The sequence below is a fragment of the Rattus rattus genome, chromosome 6 (genome assembly GCF_011064425.1).
Source record: "Rattus rattus isolate New Zealand chromosome 6, Rrattus_CSIRO_v1, whole genome shotgun sequence".
NCBI lineage: Eukaryota > Metazoa > Chordata > Mammalia > Rodentia > Muridae > Rattus > Rattus rattus.
Window position 1 is genome coordinate 39,237,203 of NC_046159.1, and position 10,223 is coordinate 39,247,425.

Below are 10,223 nucleotides of genomic sequence, written 5' to 3' on the forward strand. Positions count from 1 at the left end.
TGATTGACAAGGTGGCTCCAGAGAACAATGGGAGACTAATTTATGTGTTCCTCAAACTTTAAATAGTTGTACTTTAGTTCCAGGGCTTCAAAATATGCGCCACAAAAAACCTTTCACATAGAAGGATGTCATGTCACATGTATATTGTTAATGTAACTATGGTAACCTCCAAAAATGCCACCAATGTGTCTGTTTCATACACAAATGAGGTGACAGCTGTGGAGTCCATGTCTGCCTGTACTATAGTAGATGTGAGCAAAGACAGCCTGGGTCAGAGATTACGACTCATTTACAGTAATCAGGGCTTCCAAATAACATCTCGACTCTGAGATACGGAATGTACATGGAAAGTAGGAAGGCACTGGAAAAGCAGGCTCTACTCCATAGCTCCCAAAACTAAGTGACTTATCTTAACCTAATGCATTTGTCTTTTTAACAGGTGCTCCAAAATTAGGGTGGACAGGACCTCTGATGCGTATTCCAAGTCAGCACCTATTGTCTCTGCTTTTTAGGGGCCATATTTCAGTTTGGTGGGCGAAGAGGATTCCACCCAAGTTGAATGTTTTATGGTGGTAATGGCACTGGGCGCAAAACTTCTACAATCATTCTGACTGATGGTGGTAGTTAGTCCTTTCGGCCACATTGGCCCAGACACTCTATGTTACAACCGAGGAATCTCAAAGCTGGCAGGTTAAGAAAGACACACCAGAACACTTCGGTATAGTTGGTAACAGCCTATTTATCAACCAAGTAACTGGTAAAATAATATTAGGTCAATAAACCATTTATTATGTCTATATCTCTTCCTTGAAATATGGAAACTAAACTCAGATACATGCCCAGGATGGTGATATGAAAGAAATGAGAGAGAGAAAGGGAGAGAGAGAGGGAGGGTAGGAGGGAGGGACAGGGAGAGAGAGGGAGAGTGTTTTAAAGTAAACTTTATTTAAAACTTTAATGACGAATAGTTCAAATGTGCTCTCTAAAATCTTGCAATTTACCGAGTTTAGCCTTTGTTCTTTGAGCCAAAATAAGAGACTACATGTTTTTCTGACTCCGTCTATATAATTTTAATTTTATTCTGAATAAAATATTAATCAAAGCTCTATTCATGAGTTAAAGATATTTCCATTGTTCTCAGAAACCAAAATACGATTCTAAAATGGAAGCTGCTTTATCTTCAGATTGGTTTAACCCAAAATAGACGTTCAGCATAATAATTTTAAAAACTTAAATACAATATTGGAGCAGCCTTATATGAGTGCCAGCATGAATCAGAGAATAACCATTTGCAGTTGAAATGCAAATGGAACTGAGCGAGCCTGGTGAAAATGGCCCCTCAGTAATGCACCGTACTTTATGGACAGTTTACGTCTATAGAGGTGACATCAAGGCCTCCAATAAGATAACTGATGATCATTTATAGTTAGACGAGAGGAGAAATAGAAATATAACTGCAATAGTAGATTTATTTCTTAGAAGTAGTATTTCTCTGGATATGTTATCGAGAGAGAAGATTTGTAATAGACGGAAGAGCAGTGCAGGTCAAGAGCCCAGCAACATGAGACTACAGAGCAGCTGAGGGGAGGTTTTCTCGTGTTTGTCTTACTTGTTAATTTCACCACTCTAGACTCTAACAGGGGCTACCTGTGACTGCGTTGTCACAACTCTGGTTAGATCTGGTTAGTGTTTCTTTTATTTAACAGACTAATCTTTTCGAATAAGTACCTTGTTACTTTTATTTACAAAGGAATGTTCACTCAGTTTTTCCTGCATTAGACTTGTGCAATAAAGATCTTGTCCAGGGAGGCCAACAGTTGAGAGTTCAAAACTAAGGTGCGGTGCCATCTCAGTTTGATTTCAAAACTACCCTGGGATAATTTTTACAACAAAGGGGCATGTGGGCTTAGTTTGGAAATGCTATCATCTTTTGTTTTAAGAGTCATTCCTCAATTCCATCATGGAGTCAAAAATGCCAGGTTTGAGAGTCCCAGAAGAGCTCACCACACCAATGTTACTTTCTGACTTCTGAATAGTTTCAAGACACAAAATGCACCTTGACTATAACACTTCTTATTCAGATTGGATTTGATTCATTTTTTTTCCTACTTGGAGCAGACTGCTTTACAGATAAAAAACACTGGACAAGAATACAATAACAACAACAACAACTTCAGAAAACATGGGAAACACCTGCTAACATTGTTGTCCACTCCTCTTCCCAACCAAGTCCCTCAAAGCAATATGGTCTTTCTGCTATTTAATTTCTCCTTGGGCCAAACACTGTTCAGTAAAAAAGCTTCTTTTTCCCTTTAGCAGTTTTTAGGACTGACAAAAGAAGAGTTTCTGGTGCTAGCCTGTCAGGGGTTAGAACTGCAAACCTCACACGTGGACCATGCTGCCCAGCTTCTGTTCCATTGGTCTTAACAACATCAGGAGGTGAACAGCATGGCAGACTGGCTAATACTATACAAGACAGAAAGGACCTTGCTTTGGGAGTCCATTGAATGAATTCCCCTGCTCACTGTTCTGTATTGAGAGACCCTCACACACAGAGCTAGGTCTATTCCTCTTGCTGGAATAGGACGCTCTTCACTTGCAGTTCTGTAACTTGGGCACCTATGGAACCCACATGCTGTCAAAAGGACAGTGACCTTTCTAGTGAGATCTTCCAGATGACCAGTGACAACTACCTTTTCCTATATTACTTATTTTACAGGGCAGGGAGCAAAAGCTGGCCAAGGCAAAACATTATTCCAAGGAAAAGAAAAAAGAACTCTAAAAGTTGGGAAGTCCTCAAAGAAATCACTTCAAAGCGCTGGAAGTGGATTGATTCAAGTTCCTGCCTGCAGAGAAACAGTCCCTATATGTAGCAGGCACAGCCACAGTCAGGTATGAGCCAGTAGATTCCATAGAATACCACACTACAATTTTGGCTCTTGAATAAAGGTATCAGCAAGCCATGGAGTCCCCAAACAGAGAAACTCACACTGCGCCTTTATTCCATGTTCTTAAGGTCTATTGTTAACTGAAGACTCCTTGTCTTTTCAAATTCCTTCATGTGAATGGATGAGGCCAGACATCTGCCAGGATCCCCTTACATTTGCATGCAAATTAGAGACTTCATGACACACAGGGCCTTGGAGCCAGTAACACCACTTCGACTCCAGCTCTATACAGGTCAAAGTATAAATCTTCGTGAACTTTACACTCCTCAAGTTCCGGCTTTTAAAAATGAAGTAATGACCGTACGTGAGTAATATTAATTGCCTGGATGGTTGTAGTAAATTGAACTACGAAACAAGATAACCGGATTGACTAGAAGATCCTACAGAAAAAAGTCCAAGTCAGCAGTTCTTGTTCCCTCGGCAAATTTGAATTCATCAACATTTGTTTTATTTATTATCTGGGTCTGCAAATGTACACACTACAGACAGGATGGGATTTAGGCGCTTTTGCCTACCCGGTTCAGGCACTCAAAGGCGTTTACACTCTGAATCCCTCACTCTATTGCTGTGGATACCGCAGGCAAGGTCCCTCTGGAGCAAGTACTACCACGGAATCTTTCAGCCTGCGCATCCATGCCTGCTGTCCGGCAAAAGACCCAGGACGAACTTTCCAACCTGCCCAGTTGTGCAGGGCACTTCTTGGCTGCTAGGCTTTTCCGGGAGAGGAGAGGAGAGGAGGGAACCCAGCCAGCCAAGGACTTCCCCCTGAGCCTGAGGTAGCAGCGGTCACCGCAGGAACCTAGGAAGCACCGAATCAGTCAGCAGCAGCCCACACCCCTCTCCATGCAGCACAAAGGACACTCGCTGGCAAACTTTCCTAGCCACTGACCCCGGAGCAGAATGCCTGGAAAAGATCAAGACTTCCCCTGAAATTTTCACATCCATAGCAGGCCTCCTTAAGGGGCTACCCCTTCTAGGCTCAGAACAGTTTTCTCCTTCTTGGACCACATAATAGTTGAGTATGTTCTCCCCGATGGTCTGACTTCAGTATCCTCGGTGTTTTAGTAATTACACTCCTTGCTCTTTATTCTTAACATCGAGGCCATTGCCAAGACCTCTCCCTCTCCGCACAACCTGCCACCTTCCTCTCTCTCCTTGTGACCCCATTTCCAACTTCCCGGGTCTTCTGTCAGCGTCCTTTCCAGGCCTCCAGCGTCTTTCCCCTGGTTACAGCCCCAAGCCTTCTCTTCTCTTTCCCACTCTGATGGGTCCCTAAGATCCTGGGGGCTCAGCTCCAGTCACTGCCTTTTGCCCATTTATGTCTGGCCTTCCTCCTCAACTATTGCTCTCCCCCGCCCTGCTTCATTTTGAAGGCAAGGGGGTAACCAGTAGATTCTCCTTTCCCGACTTTTTCCACCCTAGCTGGAGAAGCCGCGCCCCCTTGTTCCCCTTAGCCCGGCGATCTTACCCCAGGGTTTCTCAAACGCGGTAGGGTCCGCCAAGCTGCCAAGTTTGTCTCTACTTCCTCCCCGCTGCCTCCCGCACCTCCCGCTGCCTCCCACACCTCCTGCTGCGGCCCAGTTGGTCCGGGCACTTACCCTAAGGCTGGGCTGACAGGGGTGTTGGGGTGCGCACGGAGAGGGTGGTGGTGGCAGCGGCAGCAGCCAGCCGGAGGATGAGGACCGGCAGAGCAGCGCCTCCACCCAGCCCGCAGCGCGCACTGGCTCCTTGGGGGACCCCCAGCAGAGCACCAAGATGCAAGGCGAGACAGCAGCAGGAGCAACAGCTGCTGCGCGGGGCTGGGCTAAATCGCGTTCTTGGGGGTCGTGGTAGAGACTGGCGGGATTAAGAAAGGGGGTAAAAGAAATGGGGTGCAGAGGGCGGGGCAGCGAAGGATCGGGTCTCAAGGAAGGCGCCCTAGGCGCCTCGGGGTGCGGTGGCAAGGATGCCGCTGCCTGGGAGGACGCCGCGGGCCCCGGTCCCCGCCCGGCAAGCGCTGCAAACCGGGGCGCACGGGCCTCGCCTCGCTCCACGGCTTGCTGCCCGCGCCCTCCGTGCGCCCCGCTTTGTGCTCCCCGCAGCCGGCGTGCACCTGGTGTAAGCAAAAGCGGTCAGCTGATGGGCTGCGCGCCGATTGGCTGCTCAGCCGTCTCCTCCCCTCCCGCCCGACCCCCTTCCCGGCCTCCCCCTCCCGGCCTCCCGCCCCCAAGCCCGCCTAGGCGCAGTCCCGCGCCGGGGCACCATCTGTAGCCCGCCCAACAAAGGGGCAGCTCAGGCCCGCCACCCTGGGCCTGCCAGATCGTTGCAACGCCACTACAGCCGCTGCAGGGAGCAGAGAGCCGCTCCTTTTTTCTTTTTTCTTTTCTTTTCTTTTTTCTTTTTTTTTTTAAATAGGGACGAAAGGCTGCGACTGGGAGAGGGAGGAAAGGACAGGAAAAAAGCCCTTGTAGGAACGCCATAGTCACAATGGGACTGCAATGGAGTTTCAGTATGAGATCTGACCCATCCATTGGAGATAGGTGGCTATGTGGTGCAGACATACAGACCCGCGGTGGAATTGGTTCATGCCCTTGCAGAAACCAGGGTAGTTCTGAGACCCTTAACTGCATGGCAAAGCCACTGCGAAATTCTGGAGGCTTTCGGGAAACAATTCTGAAACTTTGAAACTGTTTGGTTAGGTGTGGAAGTTGTTTTCACATTAGCAGATGGTTGAAAGTGCAGACTGTTTGCAGAGGGGTCTGAGAGCAAGGGTGGTGGAGGGCAGGCAGGAATATGGAAGTGATGGCGGTGATAGTCGAAGACTATACCTGAGTCAGGCTCTCAATTTCAAAGTTACAGTTCAAAGCAAGATTCAGGAGAAGCTTTTGATACATGTTATTGGGGGAATCAGCTGAGAGAGAGAGAGAGAGAGAGAGAGAGAGAGAGAATAAATTATTAATCGTCAACGTTGAACAACTTTGAGAAAGAGAACCTGATTTTATTTCCCCAGGATACTCAAGCCAAGAAATTCTGGGGAATTTGGAACAATGCATTATCACAGAATTTACGTTTGAATTCGTTAATGCTAGGGGAGAGATTCGATAACAATAATCTTACATTCTTGATCCATGGCTTTCCCTCCTGATGTCTTGCATAGAGATCTGGGAAATGTTTGCTTACACTTGTCAATCTGCTTCATATTGTCCCAGTAGTATTTTGTAGTCACTGGTAGGTCAAATGAGGTACCTTAACAGGTTCTAGGGAAAGACCATGTTAGGATGCAGGTTAGATTATGAATGATAGATAATGAATGCAGCCGCAGAGAGCTAGGGCTTGGAAAAGACAGCCGAAGCTATGGCTGAGGATGAGAGCTTACTCCAAAGACCTGTAACAGCATCCAGAAGACTTCATGAAGATGGTGTGAATCCGGCACCAAAGTATGACCTTCGAAAGCAGACCAATATTGTTTTAAAGCCCAGAACCACAACTAGGGTCCAGGTCGCCACAGGAAAGTCATTTTGCCTCTTTAAGCCTTAGTTTCCTTGGCTCTAAAGTGGGATTAATCACAGTACCAATCCCAAGGGAGTGTGCTGCTTAAGTGGGAATAATTCTTAGTTATCTTACCATGTGGCAGATAGTAAGAATTGACAGACATAACAAGTAGGCGTTGTGTAGCCAGGTTTAATAGATCAAAAAAAGACATCAGACATCGGGTCAGATGGGGGATTCTCATTCCACAGCTCCGTATCCGAGGAACTGGCAGAGCCAGCAAGAGAAATGCTCGCTCCCTGCTGTTCAAGTCATTTCTTTTAAACTAGCATATCATCTATTTAAACTAATTTCTCCCTTCCCCAAAGCAAGAGTGAGAAAGGAAGCCTAACCTACTTCTACTTGATCACAGCGTTTCTTTGGCTCCGATCAGAGGAACCCTAGGAAGACCCGTGTGTGTCAACCGTGGGAGCAGGAACTCGAAGCTGGGGAATTGGTGACTGCGGGTGAAGGGAGGGAAAGATTATTGAGGACAAATAAAGCATGGTGATGATAAAAGCTGGGAATGTGACCTAGTTATTGGATATTTCGTGGATTCTTTACATTGTTAATGGCTCTACATTTTACAAACTGTCATCTCGTAACTGTGCAAAGGGTGTTGGCAAATACTGTACGTGCTGCCACTTAAAAGCCTTTGGCCATTGAGATGAGTGACACAGAGACAGTACAACATGACTAGGTCTAATTTATTTCTCACTTAAATCCTCCAGTACATCCGTAAATGAAGCCTTAGTGAATCCATCCTGTTCTGGGGGCCAGAATTTATTTGTTGGTCAGATAAGTGCTTGTAGGTCATTGATGAAGACTGGTGTCTTTGAGATGGAATGAAACTGCAGACATAGGGGTGAGCATTCCCTTGAGAACTGAGTCTTTATGTTAATGCGAGCAGTTGCTCTTGCATTGGAGTTGGCTACGCTGAGACACTGCAACCTCCCTGCTGTTCCTTTAGTCCTTCTTGAGTTTTCGCTACTTGACTTTGAAGAACAATGTATTTGGTATCCCCACCCCAACTATGCTAATCTATGTGGTAAATGCAGAGATGGCTCTGTAGAGGGCTGCCATGTTAGAATATTCTTTTAGTGAACACTGCGTTTTTGAGAACAAAATAGGTATATGACATCTAAAACTACCACTTTTTAGAAATCAAAAATTCTAACAGGATTCTATTCCTTCTGATCTCTAGACAAGTACTACATACAGTATTAAGATGACTACCACTAAGTTTTCAGAGTTTTATGCATGTGAAACTTCGAAGTATGTAATTCTTGTGATCATCATTAACTTTCATGACAGGTGTATTATTTGTCTAAAAACTTTGGACAATTGAGTGAGTTCTTTTTTTTTTTTGCTACACATACACAACCCTTGTTCTTTTGTTTTTATAAACTGCTTATGAAGTCATTCTAATACATAAAAGTCACTAATTGAAATTTGTATGATTATAATTAGTTTTAGCATTTAAGGATAATTATTTGACATGAAGCTATGGAGTCTGACCATCTACAGTTTGCTCAGAACTCTCTTTGTATTAGATCTGAGAGTCTTACCTTTCAAGAAATCCCCTTCATCTTGGTTAAATGAAGATAGTTAATCACTTGAAGTAAAACTAGAATTAAAGGATTTATGGTGATGATTACAGGTTCAGTTAAGTCAAAAGCTTGTATATTTACCATTTGGAATCTTATGCTCCATTTTATAGAAGATTCTAGTTCCACATGCAGAATATATAATTGCCTTAGAGACTATAGCCATGGTCTCTACTAACATCCTTATTATGTACATAAAGAACCCAAGCCCCAGGAAAGCAATTTTGTCAGTCTTTTGAGAATGCCTATACTGGAAAGCCACACCATATACCCAGGGAGGCAAGGACCATATGGCCAGATGCTAGGCTTATACCTAGCATGTAATTGGTACCCAGCAAACACTTTTGAATACTTGATTTGCATTAATTAATAAACCTGTGTAGTTATATAATTGAATCTCATTGTATCATGGGCATTTTCTTCATGTCATTAGAACATTTTCCATGATTGGATATTTAACGATTGGAGACTTCCACAAGTCTTCTCTTGGTGAGAAATAACAGCTTTGTCAATTATTTTCTATGACCCGTGTTACAACACACATTCTCAACTGGAAACCCCATTTTTTTTGGTAATGAGCTAAAATTAATGATGATTTAGATTACCAATTTAAGACTAATTTAAAATTTTTTTTTACCTTTTATCTCTTAGTTAAAAAAAAGTAAAAGTTTGTCTTTACATTTGTAAGTTTTAGTTAGGATTTTAGAAACATATTTCTTGGTTTTCATTAGTATTATCTTTCAGCTGTATAAGGATGGCTATCAAAAATTAAGAAGTAATTTCTGCCAGGCAGTACACCTAGAAGTACGCTCTGTATGGAGAGAGGTGGTAAAGCAAGATGGTTAAGACCCAGAGCCAGTATGCATTTGCATTGGTGATTAAGCCTCTGTGCCTGTCACAACACTTACACTGTGGAGTTTGTGGGGACTGAAGAGGTTTGTGTGTGCCTAGCGTATAGTAGAACTTCATTAAATACTGAGATATTCATTAATGTAATTCTAACTACTAGAACAAATAAATGAAGGAATCTTAGTGGCTTAAATAAGGTAGGTTTATTTCACCCTCCTTTTAACTGTGTCCCTGTCTTGGTGACTTCCTCACGGTCAATCCAGGCACAAGAGATTTCCACATTGTAACTTTCTTTTAAGTCTTCAGAATCCTTCACCTTCACACAGAGGAAGGGGAAAGAATAAATAAAGAATCATCGAGGAAATTCTGTGGTCTGCAGTAAGAAATGACTCCAAGCTCCTCTATGTGGATTCCATTGGCAAATTATCATTTAAATGGCCACACTCGATGATAAAGAAAAGGAAATGTTCACTAGGTAATGTGTCTAGAAGTTAAGAGATTTTTTTTTACAACATATAGTAATCTATACTAGAAATATAACAGGATATATCATAAATGTAAACACTTCTAAGACAGCTCATTAGCTTACTTAGTCCCCAGAGTAAGTTTGGGAAGAGAAAGAGCGATAGTTCAAATCAACAGCAAATAAAGCAATGCCTTTGTGGCAATGATGGCATGGATAGAACACAAATTGGCTTAGGCTTTACCACGCAGGATTTCTCTTAAAACTGTTCTTGAGCCTTAAGAGATGCTCAGTGGTTAAGCTGATGACCTGAGTTCAGTTCCTAGTACCCATATTAGAGTACTCACAGCCGTCTGTAACTCCAGCACTAATGGATCTCATGCCTTCTTCTGGCCTCTGAGAATATCTCTATTTACTTGAACATACCTGTGTTCTGGTACCGACATCACCATTGTACACTTTCATTTAGGTTTTTTGGTTTCAGTTCACATTAGTTCCTCTAAGAAAATGCTTCGAAATCACTGCACTGAAATTCACTCCCCCTAATTTCATAAACCAAACATCCATGTTTAGTTTGAGACCTGGAGCCTATGAGGCTATAACAGAAAGACTGCCAGGTAGGTAGAGCAGACAACTTGTTTTATGTAAGTTTTATAAACATGCTCACAAAATTTCCTCTTTATTTCATGTAGTTTGTCTGCCAAGTTTGTCCCCATTTTTCCTGGACCTCATTTTCTTTTTATGAAAAAGGACTCTCATGCTTTTTTAAAACACTTGTGAGCACTTGAACAGTGTCTTCTGAAAAGTCACTAACCGCATTCCATGTCATAAATAACCAATACCTCATCT

The 10,223-nt window shown here is 43.4% G+C and overlaps 1 protein-coding gene across 1 annotated transcript in view; it reads right to left on the bottom strand.

Annotated features, from left to right (window-relative positions):
- Lrrn1 (leucine rich repeat neuronal 1) overlaps positions 1 to 5,016 on the bottom strand; it is a 45,527-nt gene extending 40,511 nt beyond the window's left edge. The window contains exon 1 of the mRNA XM_032905997.1: positions 4,547 to 5,016. The gene's annotated coding sequence lies outside the window, so the exon portion shown is untranslated. The remainder of the gene's footprint in view (positions 1 to 4,546) is intronic.
- Between the last annotated feature and the right edge of the window lie 5,207 nt (positions 5,017 to 10,223).